Source organism: Protopterus annectens, chromosome 4.part0 (assembly GCF_019279795.1).
Source record: "Protopterus annectens isolate FY-2018-M chromosome 4.part0, PAN1.0, whole genome shotgun sequence".
NCBI lineage: Eukaryota > Metazoa > Chordata > Ceratodontiformes > Protopteridae > Protopterus > Protopterus annectens.
In genome coordinates this window covers 1131082667-1131107715 of record NC_056733.1, presented here as the reverse complement: position 1 = coordinate 1131107715, position 25049 = coordinate 1131082667, and positions in this window count along the sequence as shown.

Genomic DNA, 25049 nt, shown 5'->3' with positions numbered 1-25049 from the left:
AAATATGAATATCAAATTCAGTGGCGGTTGATGACTTCAAATCAAAGGGGGGCTTCAGGAGACAGCTGAATGGATGGGGGCCAATGGGAAGGGGGATGTGGCCAACTAGAAAGGGGCAGAGCTATGCTCAAAACCACAACAACTGGAACTTTAATTAAATACGCTACCCTGTGTGCCAAACCATCATTACGAGAGTCCAATCAAGACAAAATGAAGTGTAGAAGAAAAAAAATATTTCAATGCATTGGTTACATGACAGCTTACTTAATATCTAGATGGATACAAAAAGGTTGTGAGGCATGAAAAAATAAATTACTTTTTGAATACATTACTGGAATGCCAGTCAAAATCACGTATATAAAAAAAACAAGCAGCACTTAACTCAAACCACTTCTCCTTGCACTGCAGTTCTAATTATAATTTATATTCAGCTTTATAAAAGTACCAAGTAACATGCTGAAAGTAGCAATCTCTGTGATACCCCCACTTGTAAAATGTTTCTTATCCAAAAACAAGTATGTCAAAATTCGAAATGTCTCTGGCTCTGACACATTTGTCATACATCTCAGTCTCAGAGCAAGAAATCTGGACAAAGTCATATATAGAAGTGAGACAAAGGCACAAAAATAAGGACAATTTTTAAATATTGCTCTTATAAACTTAGAAAGATAAAAGAATAGTAGTAGGTCTTGCATTAGTATGAAATTTCTGAAGGGTGTGAAATCTGAAACTCAAATGTCTGTCATTATTTTCTAACTTAAATCTTTAATGATTTGCCACTAATTTGCCAGAAAACCACAATTTTATGAAAAACAGACCAAAAATGTGATGCAAAGATATAAAATTGCCACACAATACAGCTGGGAACCTGTCAAAGGGACATTTTTTAATATTAGTACTGTTAACTTGAACAGTTGACAAAATAAAAGAATCTACATGCATTTCTGAAATAAAAGTAATCTATAACTCTGATTTATTTTTTTTTTATTTTTTTTTTTTTTATTTTATTTTATTTAACATTTGTTGACCGGGAATGTCCGACTAGGTTCCACAGATCCTGTTTTCAGCGGAGGCCCGGGGAGAAATGCTCCAGATCTGATCACTAGAGTTATTTATAATTGTAAACCCTCTATGTTTTCTTCCAAAATTGCTATTTTGAGGATAGATTATTAGGGGAGAGCAACATTATGAGCCAAAAGTGGGGGCAGTTGAGAAGTTTGGATATTCCTAATTCTATAAAGTGATTTATTTGCATGTACCTTTCAATATCTTAATGCAGAAAATCTGGACAAGGCCAAATATATTGGGGGAACATACAAACAGTACTAAAAATTTCTCTTGTATAAACTTAGTTGATGGAATAACAGGTCTTCCTTTAGCATGCATTTTTCTGAAGATTGTCAAAAACTCAATGTCTGTCATTATTTAGTGACTTTGTTCCTAAATGATTTGACAGAAAACCACAAATTTTATGAGGAACAAACCAAAAATAAGAAGCAAAAATTTATTCATTCTGCAAACAATCTGGACAGTTGACAAGTATAGTTCAGCCAGGGCTGTCTTTGAGTTTGCCGCCCTTCCCCCCCTCACAAAATCATGGTCAAATGGAGCCTCCCCCTGCAGCCATTCCAATGTCCCATTACTTGGCTATTTCACCCCATTTACCATAAACACTGTAATGTGCATACTTCTTTACTTCTGTGATGATTTGGATTTAATTTGAAAGTTTTATTTTGCATTTTACAGCACAAACATTAATAGACCTGGTAAACAAAGCAATGCAGTTTCACAATGAAAATAGACTTGGCATTAAAACTTCTCTGCCCTTGAAACTCGCATTCATTGAAACAGCATTGAAACCCATATTTAAAGAAAATACATTTTGCCAGTGGCAGATAAAGATTAACTTTGGGCTGTTTTCAAATCATAGGACCCTTGCATATGAAACATACATGTGTTCTTTGATACACCTTCCTGGTTGTATTAAATAATATTCCTTGTATAATACAGTACAGATGTTAGAGGGCATTTTAAATTTATTGTTTTGAACATTTTTCCAGTAAACAATGAAACAAAATGCATGCACCAATAATGACAAAATTGCCCAATTTAGAACATTTCCATCATAAAAGTCTACTCAAACTTCAACAATCCACTAGTATCAGTAAATATGCACAATCTCTAAAGAAGTAAATGTCATCTAAATAATTCCACATTAAAGAGATCTGAAACTAATGGAGAGGCTGCTGCTAGCAAACAACATTATATTTCATTGTTTCAGCTATGAATAAAGTGCTTATTGCCCTTGAGGAATAAATTGCCTATGTTACATTAAAAAATGATAAGCTAGTAATATTGCAATAGGGAATGGATGGCAAACTGATAACAGCTTCATAGTTACTAGGTATCTTCACCAATAAGGACTGCAGCATCTACCCCTTTACAACACAGTATCAGCAATGCATCTATATATATTGTGGGAGTAGAAACCACAGCCTTCTTCATCAAAAGCAAGTATACTATTTGTTGTGCTATTAACATTGCAAGCTGACTCACCATAAGCAGCACTAAAAGTCTCTTTCCCTGCAGCTCTCAGCTCCTTGTAAAATCTACTAGACACTCAGCTTTATCTCGCAACTTTGCAGCACACGAAATCTGGAAAAAGCCAAAATTTATTGGGGTGGGGGGGGGGCAAAAGCTCAAAAACCAGCAACATATTTTAAACATTGCTTGTATAATCTTGGAAAGTTGCTAGAATAAAATGCTGTGTTACTACCAAACATTTTGAACCCAGGACCCTGTGCAAAACAGTCAGAGCAACATACTACTATGCCATATCAGCTGTTTTGTGAAAGAGAGGAAGACTGAAACTTAAATGGCTACCATTTATTGAATTCAGCTCTCACCATAGCTGTCAACCTCTTGGCAGAAAACACCTGGACAAAGCCAATAATGGGGGAATACAGCCCCCAAAGATATTTAGTGAATTCCGTTCTCACCATAGCTGTCAACCTCTTAGCATAAAACAACTGGACAAAACTAGTAATGTGGAAATACAGCCCCCAAACATATTCAGTGAATTCAGTTCTCACCATAGCTCTCAACCTTAGCACAAAAAATCTGGACAAAGTTAATAATGGGGGAATATAGTCCCAAAAATAGAGACAAATTTCAAAAATTCATCTTATAAACTTAGAAATTTGCTAGAATAAAAGGTTTTGTGTTACCATGTACTTTCTAAAGAATATGAAGTCTGAAATTCAAATGCCTGTCAATTTTATTTATTTAACATTTGTTAACCAGGAAAGTCTGACTTAGAACAAAAGCAAATTTTCAGCAGAGGCCCAGGGAGAAACACTCCAGACACATGCCTTTATAACATGGGATGACACCAGAGCACACCCACACAAATGCAGGGAGGATATGCAGACTCCACACCGAATGCACCTCAGCCAAGAATCAAACCAGAGAACCTCTAGCTTTGAGGCAACAGTGCAACCACTTCACCATCAGCTATGCACAGAAAAATCCGCAGATTGTATGAGTAACAGAACGGAACAAAAATATGAGGCAAATATCTGCAAAGTGTTCGCAGATGGTGGTGGGTAGGGAATTCAGGCTCTTGCTACCTGGACCCAAGGTACAGGGCTCAAGCCTGAGCCACCACCATCTGAGTTCTCTCTAGCTACCAGTATATATATCAACCGGGGCATTACACACACACCTTCAATATAGTACCTGTCAACACACACACACACACACACACACACACACACACACACACACACACACACACACACACACACACACACACACACACACACACACACACACACACACACATGACTTTAATATAGTACCTGTCAACACACACACACACACACACACACCTTCAATATAGTACCTGTCAGCAGATTTAATAAACATGTTCTTCTTCCCCCAGTAGCTTAGGTCCTGCAGCAGCTTTAATAACATGTCCTCTTTCCCCCTGCAGCTTCAGTAACATGTCCTCCTTCCCCCAGTAGGTTAGGTCTGGTAAAATGTTTTTCTTGCGTAAGCATGTCCTCCTTCCCTGTGAGAGCAGTCTCCAGCCTGCAGATGTTGCAGTCCAGATCTCTTCCTTTCTACGCAGTCATCACTGCATATAATTCTGGGCATTAGAGTACTGAGATGCCTTCTTCCTACTCTTGATCCCCTCGGAGTTCCACGATTGCCGAGTTTGCATGTGTGGAAGTTTAGAAATGTTCCAAGACTTTTTCCATTTGTTTTGTTTTCCTTTTCCACAGTTGGGGGGGGGGGGGCTGCAGTCCTATAGCATGAGCTGCCCATGATCAAATTTAAGTTTGCAGTCCATTTCTAAAATGATGGTATTGTTATTTGAAGCAATGAAGAAGATGTTATAGGGGGGAGCAGCTTTATTAGGGAGGAAGACCAATAGTTTTTTTTTAGGATTTAAGATTAGGTTAGCATTTGTAAGCCAGGACTCAACTTCATGAAAGGCTTTTTGACTTGGAGTCTGAAGCTCCAACAGAGAGGGTGCAGAACAAATCACTGTGGAATCGTCTGCATATTGGATGAGAGATGCATGAGTGGTTGCTAAATGGAGGTTGTTAGTAAATATAGAGAATAGAAGTGGTGCTAAGATAGAACCCTGAGGCACTCCAAGGGTGGCTGGTATTATCGGTGAAAAGAGTTTGCTGCCAGGAGACTGCTTGCTGCCATCATGTGAGGTAATCTTGGAACCATGTAAGTATGGAGTTTGAGAAATGTAGGTCAGTGAGGGTATTAAGTAGGTTAGTATGACAGACCATGTCAAAGGCTTTTGACGGGTCTAGGAAGATAGAAGAGATGTAGTTGTTATTAGTCCTGTGGAAGTTGACAGTGTTAGCGAAAGACATTAGTGCAGTGGTTATGCCATGTTATGGTCTGAAACCATGTTGGGTATTTGTTAGAAGATTGTTAGTTAGTAAGTAGTCGGTAACCTGCTTATGAATTACTCTTTCAAGAATTTTAGATAGTGGAGACAATATTACAATTGGTCTATAGTTATTTGGTTCATTTGACGGGTCAGCTTTATGTAGGGGAATGATATATGAGGTTTTCCAGATGGAAGGGACCTGGTGTTCATCTATGGATCTATTGATTAGTAATGAGACAGGGTACGCTATACCTTCTGCTGTTAACTGTAAGTATTCAGCAGGTAGACTGTCTGCAGCCAGTCTGGTGGGTTTTAATTTCTTCAGTAGTTTTTTGATAATGTCAGTTGCTACTGGTTGTAGAGAGAATATTGATAAGATATTTTTTGTGGGGATGGAGGGTTTGGTTGTTGAGGGAGTTTGATTTTTGAATAGTTCTAGGAGGGTTTCTGTAAAATATTTGTTAAACTGATTAGCAATATTGTCTGAGTTGTTGGCACTGGATGGAGGGGGATTATTTACAAAATTGTGGATAGCTGGGCTGGCAGTGTCACATTTATATATAAATCATATTAATATTTTCAAGTGACATATAATTATTTACAAAATTCCAGCTAGCTGAGCTGGCAGCTTTTTGGTTTGTTACACTTCTCCCCTCCATGAGAACTCAAGCTAGTTTTTCAAGTGACCCTTGTGAAATGTTGCTTGAGAGGGTTGAGCCTATCTGGGAATACCTTACTCCATTCCCTGTCTTAAGATTCCAGCTGTCTTGGCATTGCTGACCCCAGTACCATGATGGACTGTCCCATCATATACCTGCAACCACCATAGTAATCTGGGATTTTCCTGGCTGGCTCCCTGTAGCCATAGATCCCCTTCAGACTCATCCTGCCTTGCACTCCAAATACTTAGCACAAGAGTCTCCCTGTCATGGTATGGTTTCATCATGTTAACATGGTACAATTTGTGCCACTGCCTCCTGTCTAGCAGTTCTACCATGTAGTTAACATCACTGACCTTCCTTACTACTTTGTAGGGTCCCTCCGAGGCTGCCTGCAGCTTGTTGTGTCTGACAGGAATAAGAACCATTACCTGCTGCCCTACAGCATACTCTCTAGCTTGAGCATTCCTGTCATACCAGACATTTTCCTGCTGTTGGGCCTCTGCCAGGTTCTCCTGGGCCAAGCCCATAAGTTCCCTGACCCTTGTCCTGACGTTTAGGACATGTGCCACAGCAAACTCCTTGTGGAATTCACACTCACCCTCCCACTCATTTTGAATCAAATCTAGAGGTCCCCTCACCCTATGCCCATACAGCAACTCACAGGGAGAAAAACCTATGGATTCCTGGGGAACCTCTCAGTAAGTAAGCAAAATATAGGGCAAATATTTGTCCCACTCCCTCTTAAACTGGTCTGCAAATGTCTGTAGCATGGACTTGTAGCATGGACTTGAGTGTAAAGTTTAACATCTCAACAAGACCGTTAGTCTGGGGGTGGTAGGGGGTGGTCTTTAAGTGCTTCACCCCACAGTACTTCCACAGACAAGCGAGCAGGTCTGACATGAAATTGACACCTCTGTCAGTCAGTATTTCTTTTGGGGAACCTACCCTGCTGAAAATCTCTAACAAAGCATTTGCTACCTTTTCTGCCTCAATGGAGGACAGAGCTACTGCCTCAAGGTATCTGGTAGCAAAATCTACTACCACTGGGATATACTTTTTCCCTGTGGAATTTTGGGTACTCAGAGGCCTCACAATATCCATAGCTACCCTCTGAAATGGCTCCTCAATCACAGGCAAAGGCATCAAAGGAGCTTTCACAGTGTTTCCTGCCTTGCCTACCTTTTGGCACTGCTCAGAGGTCCTGCAGTACCCTGTTACATCTCTGGAAATCCCAGGCCAATAGACGTTCTGCATTATACATCTCTTTGTACATTTTATGCCCATATAGGTTCATAGGTTCATAGGTTGGTACTAGGCTATCGGCCCTAAGGCCTATGCAAGCCTAGCCATAACAATTCCCTGGAATTTTTTCCCCACAATATTTACTTCTCTGGGCCCCTGTCTAGCAGGGTGACTGACATGATCCCCGGGGTGAATTTCCTATCTCCCATCCAATAATCAAGGTTCCTTTTGAAGAGGGCCAATGAGGTGCTCTGCTTGACATGTATGGGCAGTCTATTCCAGAGTATGGGGAGTCTCTGGGTCAGGAACCTATCCCTCCAGCATGTTTTGTTCATTGTGATGATAAGGTTTAGATCCTTGGAGTGTGTGGTTCTGAGGGATTGGGATTTCTTTAAGTGGAGCATGTCCAACAGCTCAGGGTTTGACATGGCCTTGTATGTTAAGCAGAGATCACCTCTGAGTAGACGATATGCCACAGAGTATAGCTGGAGTTTTTTTAGACGGTCAGCATATGGTATCTGCTTTAGGCCTGTGATTCTTTTAGTGAGGTATTTCTGTGGCCTTTCCAGCTGTTGCAGATGTCTTGTGAGGTACATACCAAATGGAGCATTATACTCTATAATGGATCTAATGAGGGGTGAGTACAGTGGGACAATGACCTCCTTTTTTCTGGATGAAAAGCCCTTAGTGATGAGGTGTGCCACATAGAAGGATTTCCTGACTGTTGTGGTGATGTGGTTATCGAAAGTGAGACCACTGTCCACTTGTGTCCCTAACAGACCTCTCAACCAATTGGGGACAAATTTCAACAGAATCAGGGACAATTCAAGAAAAAAATCAGAGACAATCAGGGACACTTTTAAAATATTAGTCCTATTAACTTGAAACATTGACAGAATCAGAGCATATGAATTAATACACATTTTCTGAAGTAAAAGAAGTCTACAACTCTTAATTATTGTCATTATTCATTAAGTGTAATTCACCACCTTTCCTCCAAAAGTCACTAGTTTTAGGAGGGATTAAGAGGGACAGAGCTAAAATTTGAGTCAAAATCAGGGACGTCCCTGAAAATCAGGGACAGTTGAGATGTATGGTCCCTAAGTCTCTCATCAGATGACTGCAAACTGGGAAAGTTTAGTGTCCTGCCACCTATGTGGTAGTTCATGGGTACATGTTTTTTTCCAAAGGGGATAACTATACATTTCTTGGCATTAAGCTTGAGCCCATGGCATCTGTTTCTGTAAGGACCTTTTGTAGCATATCCACATCATTTGGGGATTCAATAATGGCTCCCAGTTTGCAGTCATCTGCAAACTTTGTTAGCCAGAGTCCCTTAGTGTTGGCCTGTACTTCAGAGAAGTAGATGCCAAACAAGAGTGGTCCCAGGAGTTACTCCACTTGTCACTTGTCTGGAGCTGGATTTGGAGTCAGCTACTTTTACAGTCTGGGTTCTGTCAGTAAGCGAGTTGACCATATGACCTGCAAAGGGAATATCATGGGCTATGGCTATAAGTGCCAGATGGTAAGCTCTGGGGACAATCAACTGCTGTATTCTATCACCCTCTAGCCCTCCCTCAGTGGTCCACTATTTATACAGTAACCCCAGGCTATGTCCTTGTACTAACCCTGACTAACACCCCCCCCAGTATAGCATTATTCTATAACTCTCTTCAAATAACCCACTTTGCAGAATTAGTAAATTCATCCCTCACTCCCTTAGTATCTTTTTCCCAAGGAACTATCACTGAGTATGCTCTTTACAACATTCTTTCTGCAGTGAGCATGTCTTCCACCTTGTATATAGACCAACTATTTATTTCACTATGACTGTAATTACTTCTTCATGCACATATATTTAATAATTTTCTTATTTCTCAGTGTTATATTTTTTTATAACCTATATACGTCATTGTAAAGGTACATTCCTACCCAATATACTTATGGTGAATATCAATCACTTTCCCATGGTAATAGTACTGTATTTTGCCTTGTTAAACTCAGCAGTCACAGTCTGTATAATTTTACTTCTGTATAATTCAAGTTGTTGAAGAAAATCTTCATGTATAATTATTTTAGATATTTTTTGGACTTTTGTTCTGTCTTGATCTATTTAGTTTAAAGTGGAGCTTGTCTCCCCGGGCCTCTACTGAAAATGGACATGTATCCGGTTGGACTAGCCCAGTCAACAAATGTAAAATAAATAAAATAAATAAAATAAATAAATACATTTGTCTCAGTATACAGATCCCCCCTTCCCTTGAGAATCAGGTGCCTCACTAGCTACCTCCCTCAGGCCTTGTAATGTAGGGTCTAAGAGCTGTGCTTGTCTCAACTCTCTTTGTAACCCTTCCCTGATTCCCTTCCACAGGAAGTCTGTTATCCTATGACAGCGGGGCCTCACTGTCAGCCTGGGTAATACTACTCACCTCTGCCCTTGCAGTCACTCTGTCCAAGGGAACATCAGTACCCACTAGGAGCTGTAGTTCACCTTCAGTCTCACTGCTACAGGGTAGCTCCCTCTCTGAAGTAACCACCTCACTAGACCTGGCTGCAAGTGTGTGGTCTGTCTGGGTCTCCCCCAAGCTACCAGACCCACATGCTTGTCTCCAAGCCTGACTGTGTGTAACTGCATGCACACATGGTACTGCATTATCAAAATCATTCCCTATCAAGACATCTGCAGGGATATCCTCAAACATACCTACTTGCTGGCTTCCTTTTCCACCCTCCCAGTCAAGGTGAACCCTAGCCAAAGGTATTTGGAATGGGGTCCCTCCTGAAACTCTGTCTGGAGTAGACGCACAATGAAAGTAGTGCTCCTCTGTAACCATTTCAGGCTTCACAATGGTTAAGTCAAAGGCTGTGTCTCTCTTAGCTATGGCTTTTTTTCCCCATTCACTAAGACAGGATATAACTCCTTGTGGTAGTTTGGTACCTTTGTTGTCTCTAGACAACCTATTGTTGGCATTTTGCCATTTCCACTTACTGGCTCTCCCACCTTTTTGTTCCCCACCTTGCCTCCATGGACATCTATATGTTATATGGTCCCACTGGTTGCATTTAAAACATTTAACCCTTGGTCCTGGACATGCACCTGGACTAGTGGCATCCCCTGCTTCTCGCGGACTCTGTTGGGGCAGTCTGGGCTGCCCACCATGGGTTCTCTTAGACCCATGATCAGCACTGGGAGTCCCTTTCCTGTGCAGTGATGCCCTGCTTGCTAGGTATAGGTGTCCCTTCATCCCCAACTCATCTACAGTATTGCATTGTCTATCAGGTAACCAGATTCTCATGTCCTCAGGCAAAGTGCTAAGGGCTTGTTCCCTCACCAGAATGTCTGCCAGCCCTTCAAAAGTGGTGACCTGACATCCACTCACCCACCTATGAAATAGGTGCTTAGTTCAGCAACATATTCATAGACACTTTCATCTGCCTTGCTTCTATGTTCACAAAAGTTTTTCCTATAATCTTCAAGTGTTAACTTAAAAAAATTCTAGCAAACAGTTCTTTACAACATTATACTTTAAACAGTCATTATCAGACAGTTTAGGAAGAACAGCTGCAGCTTTATCATGGAGTAAGGCGGTCAGGAACCGTACCCAGAGCCCTTGGTTAACATTATACTGTTTACATACTCTCTCAAACATATGAATAAAACTATCAAAATTATCCCCCTCTGTAAATTGTGGAAGAACTTTACTGACCTTTGTTGTTCTGGGGCTCAGTTACTCCCTTCCCCATTACTGCTATGACTCCAGATGGATTTTCAAGTCCTCTGTGGAAATGTTGAGCTATCCATTTTTTGAGAGTTGTACATCTCCACGGCCAGTCTGATTGTCCTCATGGGTTGCTATTATGTGATGCAGCTGTGACTCAAGCTGCAATCATGTCTGCTTTAGTCAGGTTTCCATGCACCAGTTTTTTAGCCTGGCACATCTCAGCCAAATGGCTCCTTGTCAGCTTGCCATATTCCTCTGCTGAAATGATTGCCTGCTCTCCCTGACTAACTAAGCTAACAAAAAAATAAATAAATAAAACAACTGTGATATGAACTCTGAATGTTCAATGCAAGGCTGATTGAGAGTACAAACATCTTCAGTGACCACTGTACACAGGCTACAGGAATTCAATATCCACACCACTACAAGCCAATCTCACTATAAACCAATTAATATGTGATGTGGCTATTCCACCACTGCCAAACAATTAATATGTGATGCCTCTGCACTGACCCAGTAATCAAGGAGCCTCAATCCTCACCACTAGCACCAATACACACTCAGTAAAGTGCAATTTCCCTTAGGAGCACACAGAGATCACAGTCAGTCTGGGGCTAGTTTCTCCCTCTTTCTCCAGATCCCCATTAAGACTCCCCACTGTCACTGCTATAGAGATGAGTCCTTCACCAGGGTTCCAAGCTAAGTCCTCCCAGCACTCTCTCTGTCCATCCTGTGCTTTGTGTCCTTGCCTGAGTAGCTGGCACACACACACACACACACACACACACACACACACACACACACACTGACACACACACACACACACACACACACACACACACACACACACACACACACACACACACACACACACACACACACACACACAGACACACACACACACACACACACACACACACACACACACACACACACACACACACACACACACACACACTTTGAGATTTGATTTATACACAAACATACACCTAGGAAAGGCTGGCACAGGTTTATTAGTTATGCCCCCATCTGCCCTGACCATAGGGTAGTTAGCATGCCACCAGAACCCCTTATCAGCTACTTTAAGGCCCTTTTCAAAGGGTGACCAATCTTACTGTGTAGTGTTAATATTATCCAAATGGGAAATGTGACCAACAGCAAGGCTATTTATCAGTGGCCTATACAATGCCACCAAATACATATGCAAGTACTTTAGGAGCTTAAATATCACTAAACAAACATGCCACAATTAAAAAGTGTAAATAAATTTAATAATAAATAATAAAAGAACAAAATGCAGTGGTGCAGCGGTTAACGTTGTCGCCTCACAGCAAGAGGTTCTCTGGTTCGATACTCGGCTGGGGTGCCTTCTGTGTGGAGTTTGCATGTTCTCCCTGTGCTCGCGTGGGTTTCCTCCGGGTAGTCCGGTTTCCTCCCACATTTCAAAGACATGCATCTGGAGCATTTCTCCCCGGGCCTCCACTGAAAACAGGATCTGTGGAACCTAGTCGGACATTCCCAGTCAACAAATGTTAAATAAATAAAAAAAAAAAAACAATACTCAATCAATACAGTGACCACAAAGTTCAGGACACAGGAAATATTTTAAAACATTATTGCAGGACAGTCTCAAATAAATACAGAAAACATCTAAATTAATATTTACTGTATTCCTAGCTATATCTAAAAGATACTCTGCCCTAAATAACTTACAGAGCAAGGCAAATGCAGATGAGAAGTGCTGAATGGATGTTTCTAGATCCAAGACAAGATACAAAATGCACAGACTCATTCTCTGAGATAGTTCTTAAATTAATAATACACATTACTGCTGGGTTAGCTGGGATGACATCACTCTTTGTCACCTGTCTTGTTCCCAGGCTAACAGAAAATTAGAAATTAGTACCTCTGTATCAGAGGTACATATCTCTCAGAAGTTTGCCTAGAACTGGAAGTTGTAAAACAGTTAAAACACCTTTACATTTGAATCCTAGTAATTATTTCTGTTTCAAGACAATAGGCAAACCTCCAACTCTAGACATTCTGTCTCTTTGCATTAACTAACTTTTATAGCACAGTCATAAACAATTTCAACTAATTTTCTTGAAGTTTTGCAAGTTAACTCTGTATGTTCCAACGTCTACCATTAAAACACACATCTGGACAGATATATAGTTTATACACATTTCTGCTCTTTTCCAGCAGGGTACATTATGGTTACATTCTTGAAGCTCAGTACATAACATACAGTTCAACACACATTTCTGCACCAGTTGTTTAATATCCACATAACATAAAGTTATCTTACATTTGTAAGACAAGTCTATGGATCATATAATATTCACAAATGACATATGATTATTTACAAAATTCCAGATAGCTGGGCTGGCAGTGTCACATTTTTATATAAATCATATTAATATTTTCAATGACATATAATAATTTGGGGCGGCCATGGTGGTGCAGCGGTTAGCGTTGCCATCTCACAGCAAGAGGTTCTCCGGTTCAATTCTCGGCTGGGGTGCCTTCTGTGAGGAGTCTGTATGTTCTCCCTGTGGTCGCGTCGGTTTCTTCCGGGTGCTCCAGTTTCCTCCCACATCCCAAAAGATATGCTGTAGGTGGATTGGACACTCTAAATTGGCCCTAGGTGTGAGTGTGTGCATGTGTGTGCCTTCTGTGGAAGGTTGGACGCCGGGCTGGCAACTCGACACTGTAAAACTCCACTGACAATCATAAGCCGACAGGTGATCTGCTGTGGCGACCCCTAACCAGGAAAAGCTGAAAGAAGAAGAAGTAGAAGAATGACATATAATAATTTACAAAACTCCAGCTAGCTGGGCTGGCAGCATTTCAGTTTGTTACAAGTCCCCTCTGCAGAGACTGTAAGGTAAATACTGTCTCCAGAGCACTCCAAAGCCAGCTCTTCTAAGGCTCTTACAAGGGTACTCAGTTATACTGAGCAAAATTAATATTAATACAAATGGTAGTGTTTGACCAATGCAGCAAGGCTTTCAGGAGTGGCCACACTATCACCAAATAAATATAAGTACTCTCAAGGTTAAAATATTCTCTAAAAGAACAGCCACAATGAAAACTTTAAATATATTTAATAATAAATAATATAAGAACATGAAAATACTAAATATCTATTTACAATAAACACCAGAGTTTCACAGATGGAACGATTCACACAGATACAGAAAAACAATACTTAACTAATCTTAGTACATTTCTGAGTGATCTAAAGAATTACTGTTTCCTACTTACTTAATAAAGCAAGGCAAGATGAAATGGGTGAGTGGTCTTTCTTTGCCAAATTTCACAAACAGACTGCCCTAAGACTTCTGTCTCATCTAGTATTAAAACATCATTTCAGTGTTGGCTTACAGAATTTCATCACACACATCTGGTCATCTAATTACTGGTTCCCACACTACCCCCTTTACTAGCAATGGAACCAGATTCTAGCGCATATTTGTCATAACACACACACATAGAGCTTTGCTAAGTTGTGTTATAGAATCTGGAAGCTATAAAACCATTTCAAAAACTTCCAACCTTCTAGGGTAGCAATTAGGCCACCCTGAAGGACAATACAGTAGGATTCCTAGTTCTGGTTTTCACAGACATTTTGTCTCTGACTGCAATCAGAACTGTAAGATACTGTCTTTATGGCCTAAACAAGGTAATTTAATTTCTGACTGTTTTTCAAAGTTAGCTGAACTGAGATTAACCTCTTCTCTTCCAGTATGCTCTGTTACAATATATTCATTTCAACAGTTAAAATACAATCTGACATACAGGTGTATTTCTTTTCTGTCCAGCAGGACCCACAATTGGTACATTTGTAACACAAGCAGCTCTATAAATACATTTTCAACACAAGAACCTGTACAAATCAGTTTGATATACAAATGACATATAATTCTTTTCAAAACTCCAGCTAGCTATGCTGGCATATGTTACACATCCACTGCCCTAGTTCTTCTGGCATAGCTGGCACTAACTCGCATGATCACAGTGCACCTTGACAGAAGTGTATAAAAGGCCTGACAAGTGATTCACACAGGAAGTGGTGAACCTGTACAACCCCTGCATGGGATGGATCTTAATCTCTGTTATGGTACTAAATAGAAAATCTTTTCCATTTGTCTAAAAGTTTTCCTAGAAACAGGTTTCCTTGCCTCCACTAAAACCTGTTGCACATTCTCAGAAAAAAGTTGCATAAATGGGAACAAACACCTTTCATCCATGTAGTCAAATGTAGACTGAGAATGTTCGGGTGGATGAGAGATTCTTTGCTCTGTGTGAGCAGGTCTACTCTATGAGGAAGGTCTTGGTAACTGCCTCTGGCCAGGTGCATGAGAAGGGAGGACCAATGTTGTGTGGGATAAAAGGGAGTTACCAGAAGCATCTTTTGCAAGTCTTTCCTTATTTTAGTAGGACTTTGGATATGAGAGGAAAGGTGGGGAGCATAGAGGAATTTTCTTGACTAAGCAAAAGAAAATGTATCCATTTTCCAGTCATTTTTGGACAGAACTGTTCTAACTCTTTACTGTGATAGGAGACAAACATATCTTCTTGGGGAGTTCCTCACAGGAGGGCAATCTAATGAAAGTCTTCTGGGTGCTACATACACTTGACAGGGTCTGATCTGGATTTGTAGACTGAGTCTGCTACTTTGTTCTACTCTGATTGAATGTATGTTGCTTATTAATGAAATATTGTGCTGAATTACCATTTCCCAGGCAACCATCACAAATATGTTAAGGGAGTAGAATCTCACTCCCCCTTGTTTGTTCATATACATTATTATGGTGTTGTCTGTTATCACTTACGGTGGTCCAAGTGTCCACAGATGATTTAAAGCTTTAAGAGCTTTTATTAGGGTCATCATTTCTTTCAGAATTATGTCTTTGTGTCCAATTTGAGGCTTCCACTTACCCTGGACGATGACATCTTGAGATGCAGCCTTCTCATACAAAGTCTGAGACATCTGTAGTGACTGATTGAGAAGGCATGATGGAGAAATGGAGAGACCTGAATTTTGTAGAAATTGCTTTTCCCCACCAAGTAAGTTTTTATTGATGAAATTTAAAACAGAGAGAGGAAATGACAGGTGATGCTGATACTTGGTCCAGAGTTAAGAAATCTCTGATTTTTTTTTCTCTTGTGGAGTCCATTGAATGAGATAAGGATGAATCAGGCCACATAACCCAGAATTCTAAGGAATTCCCTTGCTGTAGAATTGTTTTGATGAACCATGAGTAGGAAAAGATGATGGTAAAAAGACAAATTGTTTGGATGGAGAAAAGTTGTCATTAGAGAGGTGTCTAAAAGGCAACCTAGAAAAACTGACTTGTAAGTATAGTCTAAGCACGACTTTTTAGATTTAACTTGAAACCTAGGCTGCAGAAAAGATTCATGATGAATTGAAGGAATGTCAAAGTATTTTAGGTGGAAGAAGATGAAGTCAGGCAATCATCCATGTAGGGGTAAATATGAATTGTCGAAGTCTGCAGAAGACTATCACAAGAGCCAGGCACTTTGTGAAAAACCACTGGAGTGGTACAGAGACTAAAAGGTAAAGAATAAAACTGAAAATGCATTCCAGTGGCAAAGAATATTAGATAAGATGTGGACTTTGTGAGTAGAACTGTACACAGAGTGACTAGATAAGCCTTGGAAGACAAAACAGGAAAAACAGTTTGCAAGGTGACCAGTTTGAATTTCGGCACTTGGAGAAAGGTATTCAGCTTCAAAAGGTCTGAAACTGGTGTCACTGTGCCTTCTTTTCTGGGTACCAAGAAATTCCTGAATAGAAGCCTTTACCTTGCTGGGAAGATGGAACATGCTCTATTACTCTGTAAGGCAACAGATCTGACATGATTTGGGGGAGCAAGTGAATTTGGTTCTTTAGGAGGCAGAGGTCCCGCTGACTGAAATGGAGGAGATGCATTTTGTAAACATGTTAAATTAATCTCAATCCCAAGCATCTGCAGTTATCTGTTTTCAGATATGTTTGTAGCAAGAAAGATGTCCTGCAATTTGGGAAGGTAGGCAGGGGGTGTGGTCAAGAGGGGAATAAAGTTCAAAGTTAGTTATGCATTTTTCTTTTCAAAGGAGGGTACTGAGATCCATCTCATTTCTTAGAGGTTCATAGGTTAGTACTAGGCTAACTGCCTTTGAGGGTCATTTAAATCTTAGCCAATTATCTCATTTGGTGCTTAAAACTGAGCTACTCCTTTCTCCCTTTGGAATTTGGATTCATTTAGATTCACCTAACCCTTTTTAAAATCTATATTTATATATTAACTAAGTGATAATTATAATTACCAGATCAAAACCTAGATATTTGGAGGGGACCCAAGCACTGGGATAAAGAATTTAGGAGTTGCCTCTGTACATTAGTAGTGCAGAGGAGAGTTCATATTTGCCATCCATTGATCCAAGTTATGCTTGAATATGGTTAAGTATGAGCTTTGTTTTATGTGGACGGGGAATCTGTTCCAGACCAGGGGTATCCTCTGTGAGATATACCTATCCTTCCAAACCATTCTGCTAATGTTGCAGAAGAGGTTTAGGCTCCTGGACTGAGTATTTCTGATACCATTTTACTTGTAGATGTGAAATAAGGTCATCAGTAATGGGTCAGAGGATGCCTCATGTGCTAGACATACATCCCCTCTCAGCAGTCTGTAAGAGACCAAAAATAGCGATAGGGATTTGAGGTGTTCTTCATAGGACATATTATTTAAGTATTGTATCCTTTTTGTAAGGTATCTGTGTGGGCATTCCTGTTATTGTTTGTGTCTGGAGAGATACATACAAAAAGGAGCATTACACTCAGTGATTCACCTAATGATGGCTGAGTAAAGGAGACAACATCTCTGGATTTAAAAGCAATCCATTGCTTATGAGCATCTCAGTATAGAAAGACCTCTTTACCACAGTGGACACATGCTGGTCAAAAGTTAGGTCACTGTCAACATAAGTTGCCAAATCCCAAACTACTGTATCAGCTGTTGTCAATGTGATAGTTGTCAGGGGAATCAACTTTCTAAAGGAGACAATAATGCATTTTTTGGCATTTAACTTTAGTCTGTGAGTCTAGTGGCAGTTATTTGTTTGAGAAAAGCCTTCCAGTGGGATTGCCAAGTCTTTTGGGGATTCAATCACTACTCCTAGCTTGCAGTCATCTACAAACTTAGTTAGCAAAAGAGCTTTGGTATTGGCTTTTACTTCTGAGAAGTAGATTCCAGATAGAAGAGGTCCATGCACCAAACCTTAGTAACTCCACTGGGGACTGGTCTTTCAGTGGAGAAAGCTTCCTTGTTTTGGTCTCATATGTCCTAACTGTGAGCCAGTTGGCAATTCAGTGGGTGACAAAAGGGTTTATTCCCAGTTTATTAAGCTTTTCTACTATGCCTGAGTGGGGGATTGTGTCAAAAGCCTTGGCCAAGTTAAGGTAGGTAGTATGTAATATTTTACCTTCACCTATTGCTTTGGTGATCTTTTCATAAAAAGGTTGACTAAATATGACCTGCTGTTGATGAATCCAAACTGAGATGGGCCCAGTGTTTTGAGGATCCCTATGTTTTTTACTGATTAATTTGATAATTCTTTCCATGGCTTTGCATTTGAGGCCAATCAGAATTGTGGGTCTGTAATTGCCTCGGTCTATGGAAGGATCTCCCTTATCTCTTATGCAGAATAATAACTGCTATTGCTCTCCATTCACTTGGTACAAAACCATAGGGGAGCTGAAGTTAAACAGAGTTGTTAGGAGTATAGCTAAATCATGGTTCATGCAATTCAAGATGCATCTTGGGATATTGTCAGGACCCATTTCCCAGTATTTTTTACTTTAGATAGTAAACAAACCAAGAACAAAGAACAACGAAACCAAAACTCCGTGAACTAAAACAGATAAACGATAGGAGCCAAGCAGTCCAAGAGTGGGTAAAACTACACAATAATACATGAAGATATAAGTTTTTAACGTATCACAAGTTTAATATCACAAGACACGTTTTCATTTCACAAAAATAGGAAACGAAAACGTGTCTTGTGATATTAAACTTGTGATACGTTAAAAACTTATATCTTCACGTATTATTGTGTGGTTTTACCCACTCTTGGACTGCTTGGCTCCTATCGTTTATCTGTTTTACTTTAGATAGTGCTTCAGAACTTGGTGTTGTGTGATTGCCAGTGGCAAGTTGGTTTCTGATATTTCATGTGAGACAGATGCGGGGGGGGGGGTTATTGTTTGAGCTGAATTTATTAGCCAGTAGGTTGTAGGTCAGCTATATTTTTAGCTTCGGTTGTGGGTAATATTGTTTCCAGTCAGGTCACCACATTGTTTTGCTGTACTCATGAAACTGCAAACATGACTAAAAAATGCTTTTTGATTGTCCTTTTCCTGGGTGGCTATTTTCTTGGGTGGTTGTTTTCACCTCATACTTGACCTTAGTAGATTTAATTAAGCCTCTGAGTTGTTTGTTTAATTTAAAGATGAGGGCTCTATCATTCTGTGTATTGTTCTTCTTGCTTTTAGCCAATTCTCTCTTCTTTTTATTGTAAAGCTTGTTGATATTAACGTTTTAGTGGGGTGTGTTGTTTTTGTGGCCTACCTTTCACCTGATTCGTTTTTGAATCTCCTTGCCATTTGTTTGTAAATTGCTGTTTAGAGAATTTTTGTTGAGAGAGGTTACAAGACTTACAAAGAAAGGCCTAGAATAGATGGTAATTTATTTGGAACTTAGAGACTGGGGATAAAACAGAGTTGTTTCACCCTTTGCATCAGCTTTCTTCTTTGTTTTAACTTCTCAAAGTACCTCAGCTGAGGAATTACCAAATGGGGGTGGGGGGTGGGTCTTTGTCAACAGGAGCATTTAGAATCTGTGACTTATCAACCTCAGGGAAATTTTGCAGTCTGACTCAGGCATTCCTATTGTATCACTGAAACTGTAGCTACAGCCTTAGATGTAGTATCCATTACATCATAAGCAAACTTAATGAAGTGCTTAGTTACCTGGAAACCAGAACTGACAATGTTGTGTCAGTTAGATTTAATTTCTGACTTTGGAAATCTAGACGTAGACAATTGCATATTAGTTAGAAGTAGACTTTTGCATACAATATTTTGCCATATGTGTCTAGGAATTAATTGTTTTAAGGGCTAAAGTGCATGCATTTTTACTCAGATCTGTCCAAAGCATGATATCTTTTCCATTTAGGACAGGGATGGAAGAAGAGAGAGTTTAACTTCTATCCTTATCAAGATAATAATAGCAGGGTCAGCAAAGGGATTTTGAAAATAAATTTGCATGAATCTGAAACTTTATAAAGTGTATCCGGCTTTCAGGAAGTGTGGGATGTGTAGTGAGTTAAGGGGAAACTGAAGATGCATTAAAAGCATCTTCTAAAGCTACAAGGACAGGATGGGTAACTAAAGGCTTTAGAGAATCCATACTAAGTAAGTCATAAAATGTTTTTTGAGCTTCTGAAACCTCCTTACTTTCCCATTTATGAAACCTCCTTACTTTCCCATTTAAAGAAATATTTCATTTTAGATATAGGGTCAGTGAAAGACATTTCCATCCTGTTAAATTTGAGGACAGGGTGCCCTCCGGTTCCAACTCACAGGGAATAGATGAAGATGTAAACACAGTCAAGTCCTTCCGCATCTGATTTTGAGAAAGACTCCTCTTCTTAGTGAGATCTGTTTCTTTTAGCCTTGGTAGAAGCTGGAGCTGAGGGTTCTAAAATCTGAATGGCCCTGATCAGACCCTGGGCAAAGCTGAACCAGTCATCCTATGAATCCTTCTGTAAAATATGACTAGAAGAGCAGACAGATGCTTAGTTTTTGTGTCTTTTTCTTAGAAGTCTTCAGCCAAATAGTTCTGGGGGAAGAATCCATTGGCCAGACCTCCATAAGTGACCCGGCTATATCCAACCTCACTAGGACCTAGTGAATGCCTCCTTCACTTTCTGACAAAATAACTTGAGGTTTTCTCTTATGGGCAATATATGACTGATGTACAGTCTGACTGGATATGTGATGTTCCTGGGCCTTAGCAGCCTCTGTGGGGTCACACCAGATGAATCAGGGGATTCAGACTGACAGTGAAACTGCCAAACTGGAGATCTCAGTCCCAGACCACAGAAAAGAGGTGGATAAATGAACATCTTAAGAAACCTCTTTTAACAACTTTTTCTTCTTTTTCTGCTGGGGGGAGGGTAAATGATCTGGAGTCAGATTCTATATTCACACGTGCAAAATCCCTAAGGTGTCTATTTACAAGAAGAGTCTCAAGGAGTTCAGTCTTCTATTTACAGTCTCTGGGGTAAAGGAAAGATGAATTCCATAAAGCCTAACATTGTGTTGTCCTAGATATAACTCAAAAGTAGTATACGCATCCTTCTGAGGGATTTTTCTACAGCAGGAACAGTTGCCCTTTTTGAAAGACGTAAGAAATGATTCAGATAACTTTTCTACAGAAAAAAGAATGCTCCCCAATGGTGATACTTATCTCTCTAAAACCGTGGCTTAAGCCAGCCACTGATACTTACACTGTTAAACTGACAAGAAGTCTGCATAAGCATACAAAAGGCAAGAAAGTTCTGACTTTTGGTATGATCTTACAGCACTCATATCAGTATATACTGGCATGTTTAAGCTGGACATATGTTGCACAAGGAAAATGCCCAAAGCTTTGTAGACTGGCTAGAAATCAGGAGCTCAGGAACTTTAGGCCTGTGGTCTTTTTGGTTAGGAACCTTTGGGGTCTAATTGTTCAGTATGCTTAGTGACATGTATCCCAAAGGGGGTGCTGTACTTGATAATTGGTTGGGTCAATACTGAGTATAACAGAGCAATTACCTGTTTAGACCCTGATTTCCTTTGGCAATTAGGTGGGCTAAATAAAAGGAATTCCTGACAGCCATTGTCATATGATGACACTATCCCACTCAGGCATAATAGATAAACTCTCCCAGCTAGGTATCAACCTGTATGTTACTAGATGGGTAGCTAACTGGCTCACTGATAGAACCCACTCAGTCAAAGTAGGGGAAGCCACCTCTTGTAGTAGACCCGTAATGAGCAGTGTACCCCAAGGATCAGTTTTGGGGCCTCTACTGTTTGGGATAAACTTTTCTGAGGTGCAACCCAAAATCAGTGGTCTTTGGCTGACCATGTTTGCAGATGACTGCAAGATGGGCGTTGTTTTAAATTCCCATAGTGATGTGAACATCCTCCAAGATGGCCTTACCCAAACTAATGACCAGTGCCAGAAGCATGGCCACAAACTGAATGCCAAGAAGTGCATCATTATCCTCTTTGGGGAAAATGTCATCCCCACTAACTACTATATTAATAACAATGTATTAAGCATGCAATCAGTCGTGAAGGACTTGGGTTGATAGCAACCTGACATTTGATCACCACATTGCGTTCATTGTACGGAAGGCTTTCTACATGGCCCACATCATAAATAATGGTATTTCATCCAGGAATAAGGAAGTCATAGCATCCCTGCCCTCCTCCCTCATCAGACCCATTCTCGAGTACAATGCTCCCTTCCACATGTACCTTGCAAAGCACATGCAGCAGTTGGAGAGACCACAGAGGTTCCTGACCAAGAGAATCCAGGGTCTCAAATACCTATCCTATACAGATAGGCTAAAAGCCCTGTTCATTTACTCACCCTCACACAGACTGCTCAGAGGTGACCTGTGTCTGGCATACAAGGCCATTTCAGACCCAGCCTTGATGGAGCTGCTGCATATCCGTAAGACGAACTCCACTCGCGCAACCCACACACAAGGCCTTAACCTGGTCTGTGACATTAATAAAACTTGTTGGCAGGATAGATTTGTGTCCCAAAGACTCCCCATGTGTGGAATAGACTCCTTCTCCATGAAAAAGCAGAGTACCTCTCTAGCCCTCTTTAAGAGAAACCTGGATGACTGGATGGGAAACAGAAACTGTACCCCTGGGATCCCACCTGTGTCCCTGCTGGACAGAGGAAACAGGTACTGACTTTGATGAAACATGGGCAAAATTCTTGGCTAGGCTTATCAGGGTCTCTTGGCCAATAGCCTAGTATCATCCTATGAACCTATGAACCTAAGAGTTTACAAGGAAGAGTTCATCTGGGGGGGGGGGTTGGATGTCAGGAGGTGATTTAACAATGACCCCGGCTTTGAAGTCAAAGTCGCTAGCTTGTTAAGACATTTTAAACCATATAATTCCTGCTACAATATCACAACACACTGATGAATGAAACTGATCTTGTAGCTTAAGATTCCAGCATCAATATCCTTAATCTATGCTCTTCTCTGCTAATTTTTTTTAAATGACTGTGAAGAGTTTCAAACCCCATTCTTTATTGCATTGATTGAGTTAAATACTGTTGTACTCATTCCTGTCATGATTTAAAACAGAATAACTGAATGTTTCAAGATTCAAACTAACTTCTTTAAGTTTAATAACTGTATACTTTAGCTAGCAAGCAAAATAGCTTTCTTTGCAATGCAATTCTATTGGAAATTACTTTATAATTAGAGCATCTGTTTGTACTATCATCGTTAGTTTGTTTATCAGTGTTGTTTTTGGTGTAAGATATTTATAACATAAATGATAATATGGCATTTTTCATTCACACCTACTAGAATTCTAAAATTCATGTATATCCCACAGACTTCTGCATGAAAAAACTCTCAGAAAATATTGCAAAATGGAACTAAGTAAAATGATGACGTTACTTTAATCTGTGAGTTTTTCTACTCATGATAAAATGGCCTGATTTAGATAACTAACCTTAATGATTTTTAATCATTATAAGAGTTTATTAATTATGTCACCGAAGCTACAATGGAATGGCTAATCTTTTGTAATTTTGCATCTAAAAAGTTTGATTTTTGTGTGGGCATGTTTGTGGTCTGCTGTTTGTGCAAAATTTAAAAAAAAAATCTGAAATGATGGGAAGAAAGGTAAACAATCTGGTTCTGTGGCTTGCTGCTGGCACTTAAGAATGACCACAGTCTGCATCTGACAGTTGAAAATAACTCAATGTGAATTTTGAGAAACAATTTAAAGCCACAGGGCAATAAATATTTATTCTTGTTGGGGTGAACTGGTTTAACCCACATACATAATCTAATTTTTATGTAAATATCTAGAAGAGTAGAAAGTCTAAAATTTGTTTCAGGGATGCCAGTTCAAGAGTCAGAATGTCTGCATTTCGTAAGCAGACTAATTGTAAGTCCTAATAATAGCCAAAAAGGCTGAAATCATATGACAGGAATAATGTATTGTTTGTATACTGCATTTTGGAGGACTCACATAGCAAGCAGATTCCTTGCAATCATTTTTAGAGAGTGCACACAGCCTGAGCAATTCACATTGCCTGCAGTTTCTGTTAATTATGTGTTCCAAAATACACTGAATTAAATGTAGATGCCTCATTCTCTAAAGAGAACTCCTGTTTCTTACAATTATTTAGAATTATAATACTCACTGACAGGGCACACAGCACAGTTTAAGTGTAACATGAACCATGACAAATCATTGAATATAATTTAACAAACTATCGTCTGACAAAAAGTGAGAGCCAATCCGGCTCCAGTTTGGATAAATAATTATTATATATGAGCAGCAAATCATGTTCCCTTATGGAGAAATAGTAATTTTACCTGAGTACATCACGTTTCGTTGGACTGCTCATTGTCAAGAACTGATTGTGCTGTCATATAATACCTATCAACATCTAAATGTACTGGTCTGCAAAAGTCAGAGCAACTGTGAGAAAGCATAATGTATTCATAGCTTATATACTAATATGCCCAATATTATTAGAAACTGTATTATCAGTTTGTGACACATTTCTATGTGTGTGTGTGTGTGTGTGTGTGTGTGTGTGTGTGTGTGTGTGTACATATACATGTATTTTGTGGCTATATATATATATATATATATATATATATATATATATATATATATATATAAAATGTGTCTACTTCTAAATTTCAAAGTTTCAAAACTTCAAATTTCTTAAGGAGGAGACTTTAAGACAGGAGTGTTGAAACTTTGAAATGCAAATAATAAAAAATAAAAACAAAAAATCTTTTGCAGGGTGGCAAGCCACCCCTGTAACCCCCACAACCCCCTGCTAATTCAATATACCAACTCCGAGATTGCACTACCGCAAGGACAATGGTAAGTATACCATTGCTTTCTGTATGGTGATCTCCATTTAACTGGTTCAAAGTTTCAAAACTTTGATCTTATGATCCTGACCATAAAAAATTTGAAGTTTTGAAACTTCAAAATTTAGAAGTACACCTATATATATATATATATATATACATATATATATATATATATGTATATATATATATATATATATATATATATATATATATATATATATATGTGACCTGGACACTTGCGCGAATTTAATTTTCACCGAAAGTCAAATTCGTGCTCACACATAC